Genomic DNA, 18,262 nt, shown 5'->3' with positions numbered 1-18,262 from the left:
ACAAATGACTCTGTAAGAGGAACGAAGAAGCAGTTAAAGCTGCTATTCTGGACTCTCTCTCGTAAGACAGAAATCAGGTCTAACAGAGTCATTAACAGAATTTAATGAGGAAAGCTTCCAAAAGTGGAAACTCCGAAGTTCCCCTTTCATTCCTGAATTTCTCAGATTCTCAGTGGATCTAAATTTAAACTTCACAGGAAACAGGACCCTTTGCCAAAAGGTACTAAACCTAACATATACTACAGAAGCACGTTTGCCAGTCCTGTCTTCCACAGTAGATAGGGCTTCAAAGAATTTCAAAGGACAAACTGGAAGCAGAGAGTTCCTTTTGTGTATAACTATCTATTAAAAACCAAAAAGAAGCATGTGACTGTCAACAGCAATTTGGCAACTACCTTTTTAAAGTTATAATAAGTCGATTCTCAGAGCTAGAGACTTTGGGGGGGGGGACCCTGACTTGCCCATCAGAATGCATACCAGATGACTCATGGGGCTTTTGAAACCTCACAGCTATCATTTATCCAGCATCCATGGTCAGAACCCAGCCTCAACTTGATTCATATTGTGTTTTTTGATGAGTCGTAGCAGCTGTTGTTTCCATACTGTAACAATTTCATTTCCGACATACCTGCTTTAAACAGATAACAAATGTAGGGAGTTTTCTCTTTAAGAAGTAAGGATTAGCGGCCAGGCGCCTATGGCTCAAGCGGCTAAGTCGCCAGCCACTTGGGAGGCGGAGGCTGGAGACTCACTTGAGCTCAGGAGTTGGAGGTTGCTGTGAGCTGTGACACCACAGCACTCTACCCAGGGTGACAGCTTGAGGCTCTATCTCGAAAAAAAAAAAAAAAAGAAGCAGTAAGGATTAGTGATAATGTTGTTTCTCAAGCCACTTCACGGTTTTCCTGCTTTGTTTTCCTTAATAAAATATTCACTAAAAATACATGATTGAAACCAAACTTTTCACATTTGTAAAATACTTGACCTTTAATTCAGAAGGATGGTATTCAGCAAAAACAACTTGTCAATCACTGTTAAAATTTAAAGTGAGTGATTTAAGAAAGATGATGCACCCGTGTTAAAGGCAGCATAGGGCTGGGCGTGGTGGCTCATGCCTATAACCCTAGCCCTCTGGGGGATCTTGACAGGAGAACTGCTTGAGGACAGAAGTTCAAGAACAGTCTGAGCAAGAGTGAGACACCCCCCAGACCCCACCTCCCGCCAATCTCTACTAAAAAGAGATTAGCCAGGCAGTGGTGTGGGGATCTGTAACCCCAGCTACTTGGAAGACTGAAGCAGAAGAGTTTCCAAGCTCGAGCCCAGGAGTTTGAGGTTGCTGTGAGATAAACTGAGGCCATGGCACTATAGTCTAGACAACAGAGTAAGACCTTACTGCAACAAAAAAAGAAAAAGGAAGGAAAGAGGGAAGGAGGGAAGGAGAGAAAGAAGGAAAGAGGGAAAGAAGGAAGGAAGGGAGGAAGGAAAGGCAGCATAGTTTTTTAACCTCCCAGAAGCCCTGCCCTCCTCCTCCCTGTCAATCACAATAATAACATGATGACAACCATGGCAAAAATAGGATCACACAACCCAAAACCCATAAACAACACCAAAACAAAATTAGGTTATTATGTAGTCTATGAACTTGAAGATAGGGAACAGTACGGCCAAATCAGCTGTAGTGACAGAGCCAGGCAGAAGCAATACTGGTACAGGAGAAAGGCGGAGGGGGTCAGTCAGTATCTGAAGGTTTGGGGACAAGCAGCCCCCAAATTTCCAAAAGGTCCTCACCAGGCCCTGAGCAGGTTGACGAGCTATTTTGGGCACAGCAGCCTCACTGGCAAGGGGTCCTGCAGAATCCGATTCCTAGAGTGAAGGACAGGAAGGTCTAAAGGGATTAGGGGATATGGAGCCAATAATCTATCAAAACAAACAAAACCAAATGTCCTTCCATGACTGAACCACCCTGAAGAGAAGCTTTTGAAAGAAGAATCCTGATTGTAGTAGTCATAATGTGATCAAAGGGCAGCAAGGAAGCAGATAAAGTGTGGGGAAGCAGAAGAGACAGCAAGTGTAGGACTTACTTGGTCATATCCCAAAACTGCAGAAGAAACCTAGAAACTAGAAAAGATTTTCTGGTCCCTCCCTGATCCCTAAATATACAGGAAAATTCATTCCACTTAAAAATGAATCACAAAATAGGATTGTGGTCAAATCTAGTGCACAGTTAATATAAGAAAAAAAAATCAGAATAACCTTCTTACCACAGAGACATGCCCACGAAACAGAAGAAAACTTTAATACTGCAAAAGAGCTAAAAGAAACTGAGAAAATAAGATGTAAAGGAACACAAATCAGAATGGAAAAACTTGGAAATGAATCAATCAGAGAAAAAAAAAACTTGGATACACAGAGAGGCAAAAGAACTTCAAAAAGAATGTGAAGTAAAACAAAAAAATAACATTTCCGAAGTGAAGACCAAATTAAGAAAGAACACAGGAGGGAATATGTGCAACAGATAATGCTTGGGGAGTACCAGAAAATGGGAAGGAGAGCTTCCAACATCAGAAAGAGAGGAAGAAAGCATTCAAGAGAAAGCCTCAGAAAGGGAAGACAGGCACAGAAAACCTAACATAACATTGTCATAAGAGTCTCTGAAGAATCAACTAAAAACAATAAAACCAAGCAAAAACTTAAAATAGTAACGTAAGTACACTTTCCAGAAGCAGAAAAAGATAGGAACCTGTATGTGGAAGGACACATCACGCACCTGGAAAAACTGACGGAGAAAAAAAGGCAAAGGAATCCTTTGGACACTCAGGTAAAATAAAAGGAACAGAAAATTAGAGTGTCATCAGACTGTTCAAGCGTCAGGCTTTATGCTAGAGTCAGTAGAGCGATACTCACACGGGAAAGGCAACTAAGCCGAGGGTCTGAAACCCAGCCCAAGTGGTCTTCAACCACCTGTCATGAATATGCAAGGACCAAGAGAACATTGTTCCTATAGACCCTTCCTTAATAATCAAGAGATAGGATTCAGGTAACCAGTATAGCTGGGGAGGCACTGATTTAAAGCCAGGGGTTGGGGGGGCATTAAACACATAATCAGCTGCAGGTCTATTTCTGAAACACAGTTATAAGGAGAACAATATTACATATACAGAATTACATAATGGCTATATGCGCCCACCATGGAGAGACAGCACAATGATTAAAAAAAGAACACAGGGAGAAATATAAAAGAAAAGAGAATAAGCTTACTGACATAGCTATTAAATGGAAGTCCATGAACATTACTTTACATCAAATGGAGAGAGATGAGAAAATAAGGGATTACTAAAAATTTCAACATTTTCATAATAGGAAACCAATAAACAGCTAAAAAAATAGTGTCAGAGGCATTAAGTGTACTATACAGGGTCTCCATAAAGTTTGTGTGCAATTTTAAGTTGCACACTATTTTACTGATTGATTGATTGATTGATTGATTTTTATTCTTTTGAGACACAGTCTCACTATGTCGCCCTGGGTAGAGTGCTATGGCATCACAGTTCACAGCAACCTCAATGTCTTGGGCTTAAGCAAGACATTGAGCTTAAGTCCCTCCCAAGTAGCTGGGACTACAGGGGCTCACCACAACGCCCGGCTATTTTTTGGTTGCAGTTGTTATTGTTGTTTGGTAGGCCTGGGCTGGATTCGAATCTGCCAGCTCTGGTGTATGTGGCTGGTACCCTAGCTGCTGAGCTACAGGTGCTGAGCCCTGCACACTATTTTAAACTGCACACGAACTTTATGGCGACCATAATTCATCTAAATATGTCCACAGGAGCAAAAAAAGCCTACTTAAATGATACACAGTAGAACCTTCATAGTTGACCACCTCCCTACACTGACCACGTACTTAAGTGGACCTAATTTCTATAGGTTGGATGTGCACCCCATGTATATATCAGTACAGGAGGCTTAATTCCTTATGTTGACCATCTCCATACACTGACCAATTTTTTACAGTCCCTTGGGTGGCCAACTTACAGAGAATCTAATGTAACTGCTTATAAAGAAAAATGAAAGACCTATATAAAAATGGTTATGCATAGAAAAAAGGGAAAACAAAGGGGACAGGCATAAAAGACGGACTTTAATGACTTTATCTTATTTTGTGGGTTTGATCTCAGGAAAATTTAAATAATTTACATAATAATTGAACAAGTATAATTTTCTAAGAGTCTCTTTAGAATGACTCATAAAATAATATAAGTGAACTTAAATGTATATCCAGTTACTGGGATAAATACATAGAGAGGAACTAGTCCAAGGGTCCCTTACACACTATAACATAATTGCATATTTCTAGTTCCATGATAAAGAACAACACAAAACTAAACAAACAAACAAAGAACTTGAAAAGTTTTTTGGTAAGTACATTGTGTAGGTATCACTGGCATTTTTATTCAGAAATGATTGTGAGTGTCAGAAATGATTGTGAGTGAGTGTGGGATAAAGTGAATAAGTAAAATTGTGTTGGGGTGAGTGAGAACTGGTATTTTCAGTTTGAAAGAACATACGGAAGTAAAAATGAAGTTAAGTAAAAGCCTCGTGTTACATTACTGTAAACTCATGATATTTCTTACTAACGGACATACACACAATCTATCTTTATCTATACCTGAAGAGATACAGACATAGATTTCTTAGCTCTGGCTATCTCCACTGAAAAGGCTGAGAAACAATGTCTGCCCAGTTGTAATGAGTACCCTGCAGGGAGGGGGAGGGCCAACTTGTGGTCTCCAAATATCATTTCTCACTAAAAGGAGAAAAAAGCTCCTTGGAAAAAAGCTGATCCTAGGGCGGAGGCAGGAAACGTACAAGATGAACCAGGAACATACTGTCATACTAGAAAGCAAGGAAACTATCAAAGACAATCAGCATTGTACTGAGAAGATTTAGCAGCCAAACTGCATGGGTTCACCATGGTCAGAAATGAGACGGTTTGAACATTCATGTTTCAAACCATGAGCTCACATCATACTTTTAAAACATGGTGACTTGGGAGGGCCTTATAAACCAACTTTATCTTGAAAATTGGTAAATAAAGGAAAAGAATCAAGCATTTACCCCATTTCTCATACAAAACCTGAAGCACTGAATAAACCAACTGTAGGTGTGGGGAAGTTTCTCTTTGCCAACAATGGTTCCTGTTAATAAATGAACAAAGAGCAGCAGAGTTAGACTGCCACCACTGTGCAGTCCCTAATACATTTATCAATTTAGAGAAAAGTCTCACTGCAAAAGGAGACACCAAGTAAGCATTACCTTTGAAGGAAATCCGTAACACCAACTATGAAAGTAGTCAGGCAAAGCAAGCAAGCAAAACCAAACAAAACCACACCTGCAAGGAAGTGAAGTCAGTTTATGGAAAGGACACCTGCACCTGCATGCTTATCACAACACAACTCATACTCACAAAGACATGGAATCAACCTATGTGCCCTTCAATTAATGAGTGAACGAAGAAAATATGGTTTATCTACACCATGGAGTACTACTCGGCCATGAAAAAGAATGAAATAGTGTCATTTACAGCAACTTGGATGGAGCTGGAGACTGTTATCACAAGCAAAGTATCTTGGGAATGAAAAACCAAACAGCATATGTTCTCACCAATAAGTGGGGGCTAAACAATGGGTACACATGGGCACAATGCCACATGAAGGACATGAGAAACCAAGAAGTGGGGAGTGTGGGTAAAAACTTAACCTATTGGGTAAAATGAAGGCAATGGGCACACAAAAAGCCATGACTTAAACATTGCAGAAGATAATCCATGTAACAAAAACAACTGTACTCCCTAAATTAGTATTTTGAAATAAAAAACTGAACTAAAATATGCCTTCAGACCTTCCTAGCAATTCCCAGGAAATGCAGGAGACGTAGGAACATGCTTGGCAATGAACATCACATGGATGCAATCATCAACGTCCAGACAGCAGGAAGTTCTACCAGACAATCGGTTTGGTTTTGTAACAGAAAATATTGGAACATTAAAAATGATGGAGATGGTACCAACAATGGCTTAACAAAGGTTTAGGAGACAGAAATAACCTTTATTTGGATCCTGGTTCAAATAAAATATTTTTAAAAATCCCACAACATAAAACAAATGTTATTCATAAGTCAACTAGGGAAATATGAACACTGATGTTAAGTAAATTATTGTTACTTAATTTTTAGGTGTGATAGTGATAGTGTAATTTTGTGTAGGAAAAAGAATTCAAGTCTTTTATGTAAATATTAAAATATTTACAGATAATATGATGCAGGGGTGGGGTAGATGAAACAATGTCAATGATTGTGGAAGTGGGTGATGGGGACAAGGAATTAATTTACCATCATTTTATTCTCAAATGTGTTTAATATTTTCTATAACATAAAGTTAAAATTCCTTCAGTAATTCAGCAGTGTTTCTCAAACATGGTTTTTCACAGCTGTCGTTTGAAGTGCTCATTAACATTCCCCATGTCAATCTACTTGGGGTTCTTCTTAAAATTAAAAGTCTATCCAACCCCAGATATCTGAATCAGAATTCCTGGGAGTGAAGCCCAGAAATTTTGTAAAACACAGTGACACCCTGTAGTTTACATACACTATGGATGTAGGTCTTATGTAAACTCTATTTTGTTTTAATTATTTGCCTGAAATAAATTATTTCCATTTTCAAAGGGCTTTCTACAGTTTAATCTAAAAATTATTTTTGCTACTAAAAGAACCATACAAAAACCTAAATTATCCTTCACATGCTATTGTTTCAGTTCAATAAAATACAATCTTTTGGTATGTTATCAATAAGCAACTGTGTAGCTCATATGGAAGGCAAGCTTGATGACAGAGAAGATAAAAGCAAAACACTGAGGAAAAAATGTGATTCTGAACCCATGTACAACACTAGTTCAATAACCATTCCTAGACTCACAAGTGGTATTTTCCTAAAAGAGGGTTCCCTTACTCTGAAAGACAATGATTTCTTTCTAATGCTGGCACTTATCATTAGAAGCCAGTAGTCTGCTGAATGATTCAGTTTCCCTGGTAAGCAAATATAGTTTACTAGGTTGATGAACTATCAGAAACAGCCATTAATAGCAAAGGTATTGATAAACAATAGGAGAGCAGGAAGGGACAGAACTAGAACTTAGTAATTATTATTCAAATGTTAGTGGTATGACATGTTGACGCAAGCCTGTAATCCCAGCATTTTGGGAGGCTGAGGCGGAAGAATTGCCTGAAGCCAGTTCAAGACCAGCGTGGGGCAACACAGTGAGATGCTGTCTCTACAAAAAAAATAATAATAATAATAATAATTTATTAATTAAAAATAAATAAAATGTTAGTTAGAGTCTTAGAAACTTTATATGGGATTTAGAATTTAAACTTTATTGAAGCATGTAGCTTTTATACTTGTTTAAATAAAACCCCTGAAGATTCTACCAATAGGCTTTGAAGCATCTGTATTTTATTTTTAAACTGAATTTAGTAACTGTAATTTTAAAAAACTTGATGTGTCATATAGTAGAACAGCACTTAAAGCAGGGGTTAGGGTCTAAAAATAAAGTTTCCACCGTGCACAGTATGTGGTGTTAAAATTATCCTTGAGATTTTACGTTGAGAATCAGATCCTAATACTCTTCCTACTCAAACCTTTCAGTGCTTCCTTCCATTCACATTTATGGTAAACACCATAGTCCTGGTCCCCTACAGGATCTCATCCCACACCCTGCCAGCCTCTTTCCTTTGCCCTGCTCCAGCACATTGGCCTCTGTACACTGGTCCTTTTTCACATTCAGGTACAGTCCTGTTCCTACCTAGAATGCTTTTCCAGCCATCACAACATGAGTTCCCTTCATCCATATCTCTGCCCATCATTCTCTAGTCAGAGTAAGTGCCCCAGAGCATTCACAGCGGACATTATACCATATAGTCCACTTAGTTTAACACTGGTCTTCTACACTAGAATTAAGGTGCTTTTCTGATATTTATTTATTCATAGTTGAACATATTTTAGGAGGACAAGTGATCTTTTGATACCTGTTACAATGTGTAATGATCAAATCAGGGTAACTGTGATATCCATCACCTCAAACATTTATTTATTTATTTATTTTGCAGTTTTTGGCCAGAGCCGGGTTTGCACCTGCCACTTCCAGTATATGGAGCTGGCGCACTACTCCTTTGAGCCACAGGCACCGCCCAAACATTATCTTTTGTATTGGGAATGTTCCAAGTTTTCTCTTCTACCTATTTTGAAATACAGAATAAACTACTGTTAACTATAATTTCCCTACTGTACTACTGGATACCAGGAGTTATTCTGTCTGTATCATGGTGTTTTTGTACCACTCCATTAGCTGACTTCTCTTCATCCCTGGTCCAAGTCCAGCAGTCATGAGTCTTAGCACAGACAAGGCACTCCATAAGTATTTGCTCAATGAATAATTTCCCTTAAAAATTGCTGATCAAGGGAAAATTATGCAAAGATTCTGTTGATACTACCTGCTCCGTAATTATCACATACATTGAAATTTGAAAACCACTGAACTAGACTAGGGTACAAGAAGAAAGCCCACCCAGACTTGCATCTGGGTATCTCAACCAATGCGTGTTTAACATCTCCAGAGGAAATCATTCTAAAGCATTTTCACTTGCACGAAGGGGTTCCTTTATTTCATTTTGACAGTAAGTTCCTGTATCATCAATATTTGCTAATTGACTTATTTGCTGTTGTGAGGGTGAGACTTGTTTGTTGTTGTGAGGGTGACAGGACATAGCAGAGTTGTCCAGAAGTTAGATTCTTAGTTATCCTGGTAATCAAATGCAGCTTCCATTCTGACTCAAGGGAGACTAATGGGCCAATGCAAAATGCCAGGTTTGTGCATGTCTTAAAATAAAGGAAACCTGTCATCTCAGTGCATGTATTTAACATTCTTTAATTATAAAGGCTGGAGCTCTACCCTCATTTTTTTAAATATAAACTTAAGTTCTCCATATGTCTATTCGCTCACAAGTGAGCACTCTGGCATAGCATGAGTACCTCACATTCAATCACTGACTAAGGCCAGACAAAACAGCCTGAGTTCTTAACTTCAGTGAATTTTGGGATATATTAATAAGTGAATGTGTGACAAAAAATAGTGCACTAAAATTGAAATATCAGCACTGAACTGTCACAGATATCCTACTCAAAGTAGCCAAATGTCAAAGTCTGAGATCAGACTCACCATGTAAAACAAAGCAAATTTGTTCTTTCTGAAATAGATGGCCCCTCAGGGTTATGAGTTTCTCCCCCTTCCTTTTTCTTTAAGGATATCAATGAACATCTCATTAATGTTATGATTTAAAAAGTGTCTTCTGCCTCTAATAGAAGATTTAGACTAGAGGAAGCTATCATTGGTTTTCCAAATTGCAGGCTTACCAATTAAAAAATGCAAATAGTTTTATATTGTTAGTGATTTCAGCTTTGAAACAAGCTATTTCTACTCTTCCCTTTGTTTTAAGTGAACAAGTTTTAAGTGGATAAATTTAAGTGAAAAAATATCCTGACCTTGCAAGATAACTCCTTTTAATAATAATAATAAACACCCTGTTATTATTTGCAACTCTTTCTTTTAGGGAACCAAGATTGTCTCAATACCATGCAAAAACATTAAAACAACAAAAAAAAACAACAAAAGAAAATAAATTGGAAACTGAAGTTAGAGAAGACTGCAGCTGTCATCCATAACACTGATTTTAAATTTCTGTGTTCATCACAATGCCTCATTGTTCTTTTTTTCTTGATTTTGTAAGTCAGCATAACACATTGAAATCTAACATATATTATGCTAACAAAGTTTTCCTTTCTCAGTTTTGTACAGTGAGGTTTCACATAAGAGTATTTCTGAAAAAGGGGTTGAGACTAAAAGTATTTGTAAACCAAGTAAAGGCAGTTTTTGTATCTGTGGGCAATTACTGCTGTAGCTATATAACGACTAAAAAAGGAAAAAGAAGCAAGAGAGAAAAACAAAACAAAACAACCAACAATCAGTCCTTGAAGAACTGTTCCCCTCCATGATAGCAAACACTTGGAGTTATGTAATGTATTGATTACCTGCTTAATCCCGCTCTTCTTTCTCATATGCTTGGAGTCAAGCAGGCAAAGGCTAGACTAATCACTAATGCAACAGAGTTTATACAAATGCACAGGTTCTTAGGGAATGGAAGGAATGGAGGTCAAATGGTTCTCCCGGCCAGTGGCAATGTGGCCTATCAAGCGCTCTCTGAATTAAGGGAAGGAATGTGCTGTGGTAGCAAAGGCATGAATTTATTACCCAGAGAAACTCAGGTTCAAAGCCAGCAAGTTTGTTATTGGCAGAGTAACTCTGAGCTGACTACCTTCCATCCCAACGAAGAATCTCTCTTATCTGCAACATGGAGAGGCTAAGAGTTTGCCAAGATTCCTTAACATTTCATTAAAAATAACATACAACTTACCAGCTCCATATCCAGTGCTCAATAAATAGCTTCCTTCCCTTTTGGGACCTTGCAGAAATGCTGACCAGGCTGCTCCAGCAACAGGGATCAAAATCCAATCTTGGGAATGGACTTTCCAGGTAAAGGTTGAAGCCAAGCTGGTTCCTTAGCATCACCAAGAGGCCCTTCCAGAAATCCAGCCCCAAGTCCTCATTCTAACTCCTCTTGGCCCCACCTTAGTGGTTCTCTGTGAGCTAAGCTGATCCACAGTGCTAAAAAGGATGCAGGGTGTGACAGAATAAGGCCTAAAAGAAAAGAAGACTCCTTTAAGAGCCAATAATATGGAGAACAAAATGGCTGCTTCTTGATAATTACCACTCATGAATCATTAGGCTCTCGAGAATTTTCCTTTTGTTTAAATTGAAGTCAATCTTTTCTAAGTATTAAATAGGAACACCTTCTTTTCACATTTACAGGTAAGCATATGCTACTTCAGCTGTACAAATTATCTAGGATTGAAAATAGTACAGTTGAGGCTCTGCACCTGTAGCTCAGCGGCTAGGGCACCGTCCACATACACCGGAGCTGGCGAGTTGGAACCCAGCCTGGGCCTGCCAAACAACAATGACAACTACAACAAAAAATAGCCAGACGTTGTGGCGGGTGCCTGTAGTCCCAGCTACTCTGGAGGCTGAGGCAAGAGAATCACTTAAACCCAAGAGTTGGAGGCTGCTGTGAGCTGTGATGCCACAGCACTCTATCCAGGGAGACACAGTGAGACTCTGTCTCAAAAAGAAAAAAAGAACAAAAAATGAAAATAGTATACTTGAAAAAAAACGTGGAGTTTGTTGAGCTCTCTCTCTTTCCCACCCCTCTTTCTCAGGGAAAACAAGGAAAAATTGGACCGAAACATGGTTATTTAAAGGGTTAAAAGGTCATTATCTTCCCGTTTCTTTATCTTTCTAATAGGCCAAAGATATGTTTCCCCTAACTATGGAAAATATTCTCAGTATTATATCTCTTGCAGCATCACTAGGGCAGCCCCATTTAGGGGACCAAATGTCAAGCCACTCTTAGATCCCCTTTCTTTTTTCTTTTTTATTTTTTAAACAACTCATCAAGCTGTAATGTGGCCAATGAACAGGATGCCCACTATAGCAAGAAAAATCACTCAAACAACATTCAATTATATCCACAGAGATAAGATTTGGAATTCTATGGGAAAGAAACAAGATGTTTTGGGGAGGCTGAGGTGGGAGGATTACTTGAATTTGGGTGACTCCATTGCTACTAAAAATAGAAAAATCAGCTCGGCATGGTGGTGGGTGCCTGTAGTCCCACTTCTCCACAAGGCTGTGGCAGGGGAATCACTTGAACCCAGGAGTGTGAGGTTGCTATAAGTAAGGCTGATGCCATGGCAGTCTAGCCTGGCCAACAAAGTGAGACTCTGTCTCAAAAAAAACCAAGATGTTTAGCAAACTAACCACCAAACCAACTCTTTCACACTGTGAGCTTTTGTAGATAAAGGATTATGTTTTCCTGTTCTGGTGCAGGGCATACATGTGGCTGGCATTCCATAAATATTTGGAGAATCGATACATACAGGGATGAATCTGTGACGTTCAGATTACAAAAACAGTTTAGAATCTGTAACTACTAATCAGTGTTATTTTAAGGGAACCGGAACATTTTCAGATTTTGGAGATAGCATAAGATTTAAATTAAGCTGGGACAATGGGAAGATTTAGAGGTATCCATCTCAAGTCTTCATGATTTGTGTGTGAGTGTTCATAGGAAAAAATGAAATCTTTCTTAAAAAAAAAAGAAACAGTAGGATGATAGTTTCTGAAAACTCATTTGTGAATCAAAACCAGAGTATACCAAGTGACTGAGCATTCAAATGGAAGGATGAATCTGTGATGTTCAAAAAAAAGAAGAGATACTGCTGATTATTTTTTCTCTCTCCGTGGTGTGAGATTTTAAAGACATTCCTTCCTGTCAAAAGGATGGCGTCAAATATATTTTAAGTATCTACATAAACCTGCCTCTTCAGATCCCTCTTGTTCGTATAGTACATCTATTCTCGTCTCATTCTACCACACTGAGTTTTATAATAGCAGGTAGGTTTATACGCTTATTATCTTATCTTTTGAAAATGGTACAGACAATTCACATTAAAACGCCGGGTTACTGATTCAGAAGTTCAAGATTCAGAATTTCAAGATTCTGACTAGGGTTCAGCTTAAACCTACAGGCTATGTTTTAAAAAAGATTTAGTGATGTTTATCTCATTTAAGCATTATTAAGTTCCCCACTATCATCTACATCCAAACAACATGCTAACTGGATGAGATCTAGTCTTTAAAGGAAGTCTTGATAAAACCTTATTATGTCTGGTGTGGAAGAAGGTCCTTGAGATCAGAAGTCAGAAATCAAAATATCTGGGTTCAAGTTTTGGTTATGGCATGTACCACTTGTATAATCTTACATAATCATTTCTCAGCATCAGCTCATCATTTATATAGAGGGTGTTAAAAGACTTCACTGTCTAAGAATGGGTCTGAGGCAATAAACCTTATGAACTTCATGCAAATTATATCACTTTTATCATCATCGCCATCATCTGTACTTAAAAATAATTCAAATGAGAACAGGTAAGAAAGAATCAAATGAATTCTTACTCTGTACCTCACACTGTGGTCTGGGTTGTGCACTGTGCTACTTTTAGGTCCCAACAGCCCTCCCATCTACATGTAAATTAGTATCTGCTGTATAAGAATAAACTATATTCCCAATGTTGGAAACTGAGGCATAGAGAGGATTAAGTAACATACTCGAATACAAGTATGTTTCATGAATTAAACTGATCAATATTTATTGAGAGCTTACTATGTCCTGTGCATGGATTTAGGTGCAGGGACAGAGAAGTAAGCTAAGCAGACAAAATCCCTGCCATTAGAGAGATGACAAGGAATGATTCTTCTGATTTCCAAATCCTTGTTTCTCTCAGTCCATGTTATGTCAGCATGTGCTCTGGGTTTCTGGTCACTCTCTGTAAAGGTACAACTAACATAGAAAATAACACCTGGGCAGCTACATGCTGGCTGACCATAAATGGTCAGGCCCACTGCCAGAGGCTCTGCAGCCTCAGGGGTCAAGGCTGCCTTAGGACTAAGGCAATCAATACCTAGACATACCTAGAGCTCTTTTGTAACACTCTAGCTTGGGAAGCTCTGTGCTATTGATAATGTAGAAATTTACCTCATTTGTATTGACTTTTTCCATGTTACTTACTATTGCTACATAGTAATTCCTAGTATTATATATGGATTGGCTCACACTTTTTCTCTATCTTATTGCCAAAGACTTAGTGCTTTTAGCAGGTCAGCAAAATGAGGTTAAAACAATCTTTGGAGTCAGTAGGTAAAACTAAATAGCTATCAAAAACAACATTTTTAAAATATGCTATTAAATTATTACAGCAGAGAGTAAAACTTAAAAATTAATGTAAATGAACCCAGGGATTTCTTGATCTTATCACCAGTACACATTCAGAAAGGGAACCTAAGAGCTGTGGCCTACGTTATGCAAACCACTGCCTGCCTTCCATATTCTTGACCCTTGTTCTTCTTTGGGGTTGTGGGTATTACAGCATCAAGCCACTTGGATACATAAAAGAAGTAGATAAGTTCACAATGATGTCAGCCATTTGGGGTTTCCTCCCCATAGGTCCACTACTGCTGTGTACAGAGAGGTAGTCAGAGGGACTGGAATAGGATCTGTGAACTCAAGGTCAGGAAAACATGTGCCATACCCTGGGTTGGGAAGACTATACTTATTGAGGATCTAAGGTATAGAGAATGCTCCAGGAGACAAAGGGGGTACCAAGGAAGGAGAACATTCTTTCAAGTAGCACATACTCTAACTAGGCAGTAAGAACCACCTTGATACAAAAAAGAAGTAACTGCAACAGCAGAGCTGTAGAAAAATGGCAGTATTAGAAAACAAACAACCCAGCTGAAAAAGGGACAAAAGATCTGAATACAGCATACTCACCCAAAAAGATACACAGATGGAGAAAACATATGAAAAGATGCTCCACATCATACATCATTAAGGGATTGCAAATTAAAACAATGAGATACCACCGTGCATCTATGAAAATGGCGAAAATCCAAAACCCTGCCAAGACCCAGTGCTGGTGAAGATGTGAAGCAACAGGAGCTCTTATTCACTGCTGACGGGAATGCAAATGGGACAGCCACTTGGGAAGCAGTTTGGCAGTTTCCTATGAAACCGAACATACTCTCATGCAATCCAGCAATCATGCTTGTTGGCATTTACCCAAATAAGCTGAAAATTTATGTTCACACAAAAACCTGCACTCAAATGTTTACAGCAGTTTTACCCATAATTGCCAAAACATGGTGAAGGGGCAAATAAACTGTGGTACATCTATATAATGGAATATTATCTAACACTAAAAATAAAGGAACTATCAAGCCCTGAAAAGACACAGAGGAACTTACATGCATATTGTGAAGTGGAACAAGCCAGTGTGAAAAGACTACATACTGTCTGATGCCAACTATTTGATTTTCTGGAGAAAGCAAATCTACAAAGACAGTAAAGGAGCTGAGGTTCTGGGGTTGGGAGAGAGGGAGAGATGAATAAGTAGGGCACAGAGGAGTTTTAGGGCAGTGAAACTATTCTGTCTGACACAGTAATGATGGACATAGGTCACATATCAAAATTCATAGAACATACAACACAATGAATGAACACTAAACTGTGGACGTTAGTTAATTGATATATAACTCACATATCAATATTAGTTCATCAGCTGCAACAAATATACTATGCAAGATGTTAATAACAGGAGATGCTGTATGTGGGGGGAGAGGGGAGGCCAGGAACATAGGAATGTCTGTACTTTTAAACCAGTTTTTCTGTAAACCTCAAACTATTCTATAAAAAAGCCTATTAATAAAAAAACACTTCACTGTCATTTTGGAGTTTCTTCTCTAATGTCCTTCCAGATATTGACTAAAGCAGAGTGGAATTAATCAGGGAAAATACCATAAAGATGATTCCCAGCCAGGGTTAGCAAGACTACTGTGGAGTTGTTTGGGGCCAAAATCGGGAAGGACACAGTGATTTAGATGGGGATGAGGATATGGGCAGGGTTTGGGGTAGAAAGGAGGGGTCAATAGACTATCAACTTTGACTAGAAGACGAGGGCGGGTGAGACTTGGTATAGAACCATAGGTAGAGATGAGTGTATCAAAGAGAGGCTGTGATCAGGCATTTAGAATGAAATCTGAAAGGCAAGTGGAATCACGCTGGACCACTGGAAAAGGCCATGATGGAATTGAAATTATGTACCAGGAAGTGTCTCTGCTATGTGTCCAGGCCCCACAAAGAAGAAAGAGACCACTACAGAGGAGGTCATGAGTCATCAGCTGGGAGGGCAGGTAAACAAAGGACATAGGGACTCTAAGGGAAAATACAATTTCCAGAAAAAGGCACAGTGAACGATTTCAAGGAAGCCAAGATGGAAGAGTAGTAATTTCTCAAATGTCCAGAATGAGAGGAGTGAACTCAAGAGGATTAACTCTGTATCAAATAGAGTTGGTTTCTAGATTTCTTCTCCTTCAAGATTTTCATCTGATCATGCTTAGGACAGAATGAGAGGTCAGTACAACAGATACCACCAGAAAATTTTTTCAAAGTAGGAAGAGAAGCTGGGTGCAGTGGCTCATACCTGTAATCCCAGCACTTGGGGAGGCCAAGGTGGGCGGATTGCTTGAGCTCAAGGATGAGCAAGAGCAAGACACTGTTTATAAAAATAGCCAGGCACTGTGGTTGAGCGCCTGTAGTCCCAGCTACTTGGGAGGCTGACACAAGAGAATCACTTGAGCCCAAGTGTTTGAGGTTGTTGTGAGCTATGACACCATGGCACTCAACCCCAGGGCAACTGAGTGAGACTCTGTCTAAAAAAAAAAAAAAAAGAAAGAAAGAAAGAAAAAATAAATAAAAATAGGAAGAGAAAGGGCACATACGATTGGTTGAAAATGAAGAACTTCCACCCTTATATCCCTACACTGGAAAATTTGTTAGCCACAAAAGTATTTTAAAGGTCTATATTTATTAACATGGAAAGATGGGCGGTGCCTGTGGCTCAGTGAGTAGGGCGCCGGCCCCATATGCCGAGGGTGGTGGGTTCAAACCCGGCCCCGGCCAAACTGCAACAACAAAAAAATAGCCAGGCATTGTGGCAGGCGCCTGTAGTCCCAGCTGCCCGGGAGGCTGAGGCAAGAGAATCGCGTAAGCCCAAGAGCTGGAGGTTGCTGTGAGCCGTGTGACGCCACGGCACTCTACCGAGGGCAGTAAAGTGAGACTCTATCTCTACAAAAAAAAAAAAAAAAAACATGGAAAGATATTCACAACATGTTCAGAAAAGAATATCAAGCATGATTCCATTTCTGTAAAGTTACATGTATTTATTTATATATGTATCCATAGAAATTGTTCTGAAAAAAAAGTGTCAACAGCAGTGAACGTCTATAGGTGGGTAGGTAACAACAACATGGCAGGTATTTTTTAAATATTCCTGGTTTGTATTTCCTTAATTCCTCTTCAAGCTATTATGAAGAATCCGTGTAAAAGACCAATTGTTTTTCAATGAAAAAATTTACTCTTTTCATCTCATAATTCAAGTTTCCAATAATGTTCTCCATGTCAAGAGCAGAATAGCTAGCTCCCACAAAAGCCAGCACTTGCTTTAGGTGAGTGTGGTGCACTCTCTCGTAATGTGAATGACTTCACCAGCCACATCCTGATGCATACGGGGGAAAGGGAATGGAAATACTTAAGAGCTAAAGTCACAAAAAGTAATGGCAGGAGTAGCCAAACAACAGCAAAGCCAAATGCCCTGGGCAGAGAGCAGACAGACCCCTAAATTTTGCTAGCACTTGTTTCCTTGACTCTGGAGGAGGTTTCTTGATTAGTCTATTTTAAACATTGCTATTGTTTAAAAAATCCTAGCTAAAAATAACATCAAAATGCAGAAGTTATGCAGAAGCACCCCATGACGCAAATTATTTATGAAGATAATGCAGCAGCATGACCAGGAATTAGCATGAATCATGGTTACTCTACAACGGAGATGCGTTCCCCCATCAACAAACCAGGGGGATGCAGGGGCCAGTGTCAGAATCTGGTGTCTGGTTTTATTCATCAACTGCTACTTTCCACGCAAAGGAGGAAGGGGCGGGTGGTAGTCCTTGAGGTGGGGATGGGAAGTGTACAAAAATAGGAAACCCAGTAACTGTATTTTTAAAGACTTCATCTCTCATCTTTCCTAAACTAACAATTTTACCTGGAAATCAGTTACAGAAAGAATCTTTAATCAAAAGCCATCTGTTTCTAATTCTCCCTTTCTAAAGACATAAATGGACTGTACTTCATTCTTCAGCCACATTCCTGCAGCCTTTAATTCTACTGCATTAATATAAGAATACGAGGAAGCCAGAAAGCACAACTTCAACAGTTAATTTGAAACTTCATTGCCTGTTAACAACCTTATCCAAAATTTTAGGAGGGGAAGAAGTGAAATTACTACTTCACAGAAGACTAAAAGATGGTCTGAAGATTTCATTTATTTCTGTTTTTCCTGTTCTCTATAAAACATGTATATGCTTGTGGTATAGGGATTTTCTGTTTCTGTCTAGTGAACACTGAATATTTTGTAACTGTATATACCTGT

The 18,262-nt window shown here is 39.0% G+C and overlaps 1 long non-coding RNA gene across 1 annotated transcript in view; it reads right to left on the bottom strand.

Annotated features, from left to right (window-relative positions):
* The window catches only part of LOC128593115 (uncharacterized), a 113,182-nt gene extending 102,389 nt beyond the window's left edge, over positions 1–10,793 (bottom strand). Inside the window, exon 1 of the long non-coding RNA XR_008382261.1 lies at positions 10,516–10,793. This is a non-coding gene — a long non-coding RNA (uncharacterized LOC128593115). The remainder of the gene's footprint in view (positions 1–10,515) is intronic.
* Between the last annotated feature and the right edge of the window lie 7,469 nt (positions 10,794–18,262).

This window comes from Nycticebus coucang, chromosome 9 (assembly GCF_027406575.1).
Source record: "Nycticebus coucang isolate mNycCou1 chromosome 9, mNycCou1.pri, whole genome shotgun sequence".
NCBI lineage: Eukaryota > Metazoa > Chordata > Mammalia > Primates > Lorisidae > Nycticebus > Nycticebus coucang.
This window is presented reverse-complemented; position numbering and strand designations above follow the sequence as displayed.